At 37.8% G+C, this 2,158-nt stretch overlaps 1 pseudogene; it reads right to left on the reverse strand.

Moving 5' to 3' along the window:
- Positions 1–638: 638 nt before the first annotated feature.
- LOC119087811 lies at positions 639–1,572 on the reverse strand (annotated as a pseudogene).
- Positions 1,573–2,158: the final 586 nt, after the last annotated feature.

Genomic DNA, 2,158 nt, shown 5'->3' on the forward strand with positions numbered 1-2,158 from the left:
ATGACAGCTGGAAAATTTGCATGGGACTGAACTAGGTCCTCTGAATGTGACAGTTGTATGGCTTGGACAGTTTATGGGGCCCCTAAAAGTGGGGCCAGAATTTATCCTTACTACATTCATTGGCTTTTTTGAGCCTATTCCCTATGGAGGCATACCTTGCTTAAACTTTATGGAGAGGAGAGGGGCTTGGCCCTGCCTCAACTTGATATGACAGACTTTGTTGACTCACCATGGGAGACCTTACTCTCTCTGAGGAATGGAGTGGGAGGTGGGTGGGTGAAAGTGGGAGGCAAATGGGAGCAGGGTGGAAGAGGGAACTGTGGTTGGTATGTAAAAAAAAAAAAAAAAACTTTTAAATTAAAAAAAGGAAAAAAGAAAAAATGATATTATCATAATGTTTTATGAACTAAAATATATTTTAGTTCCCCCTGAAATTTGCTGTTTGTTCATTTGCTTCTTTTTCTTTGTTATATTTACCTAATCAAAGGAGACTTTAGGAAAAGTATGTACCATTAGAAGGTCTTGTAATCAATGATTAAAATCTATGAGGAAATTTCACATATAAATAAAACCTGTAAGAGAGGTAGATTGTCAGAGTAGGTAAGTCATGCCAAGTTGTGCTTTTTCTCTCTGTGTCTCTATAAAACAAAACTGAAAGGTATCCTGTGTCTTATTTCTCCATCTCCAATCTTGCATCCTCCAGCTTCAGACCCTGCCCTCATCTGGAGCTCAGCTCCAGCACTGATTATGTTCTGTCTCTCTTTCCAATCAGATACCAGTCTTTTCCACATTTTCTTCATGGCACTTTTCATGTCTTTATTCCTAAAAGTATAAATCACAGGATTGAGCAAGGGAGTTAGGATAGTATAAAATATTGCCACCATTTTGTCAAAATAGAATGCAGATGGAGGCCGTGCATATATAAATATGCATGGAACAAAGAACAAAACCACAACTGCAATGAGGGATCCACAGGTGGAAAGAGCTTTCCGTCGTCCTTCAGAACTATGGGCTCTCAGAGAGAACAAGATGACACCATAGGATACTAGCAAAATAGAGAAGATGATTATGCAGATAGACCCCACTGTTGGCAACCACCAAAAACCAAAGATATGTGTGTCAGTGCAGGCAAGTTCTAGTAATGGGAACAAGTCACACATGAAATGATCAATGACATTGGGTCCACAGAAAGGGTAACTGCAAAGTGAAGATAATTTGTATGATAGAATGCAAGAATCCCCCTGTCCATGCTATCCCCATCAGTGTCCCACAGAGCTTCCAGTTCATGATGGAAGAGTAGTACAGGGCTTACAAATGGCTACATAACGGTCATAGGCCATGGCTGTCAAGACAGATCACTTCTACTGCTGCAAGAAAGTGTTTTCAGCAAAGAGCTGCATCATGCATCCTTCAAAGGAGATGGTTTTTCTTCTCATAGAGGGAGTCCACAACCATTTTTGGTGTGATGACAGAAGAGAAGCATGCATCCAGTAGTGACAAGAATGCCAAGAAGAAGTACATGGGGCAGTCTATGAGTGCTGGGTTACAGATAATGGTCACCACAATTATCATGTTGCCACCAACAGTTGCAATGTAGACAAACAAAAATACAATAAAAACTATTTTCTGGACTTTAGGGTTCTGTGAAAGTCCAAGGAATATAAACTCTGTTACAAAACTCTGGTTTTGCATAATTTCACGGAGAATCTAGAAGTAAATCTGCAAATATTAGGAAAAATTGCCTCATTTAAGTGTATATTATCATCAAAATTTGGGGTAATAGTAAATAATTTTTTTTCCTGGAATTGACAATAGAAAAACCAAGTGCATTGCCCAACAGATGTACATACAATCAACACTTAAGTAAATTGAACAGGTTTTATGTATATTTGTGCATATAATAGATAGATGATGGATGGTAGGTTGATAGATGATAGACAGACAGATAAATAGATAGACAGATAGACGATAGGCATATATATGTATATATTTACATGTATATTAATAATAAGTAAGGAAAGGACCATGAATCTTAAAGGAAGATTATAGAGAGAGTCTGAAAGGGAAGGAGAAAAGTAAGAGTAGATTACACCGACAAGGTATACATGTATGAATTTGTTTTTAACAAAAGAAAAAAGTCATTTCCTAAACACAGTAT

The sequence above is a fragment of the Peromyscus leucopus genome, chromosome 4 (assembly GCF_004664715.2).
Source record: "Peromyscus leucopus breed LL Stock chromosome 4, UCI_PerLeu_2.1, whole genome shotgun sequence".
Lineage (NCBI taxonomy): Eukaryota > Metazoa > Chordata > Mammalia > Rodentia > Cricetidae > Peromyscus > Peromyscus leucopus.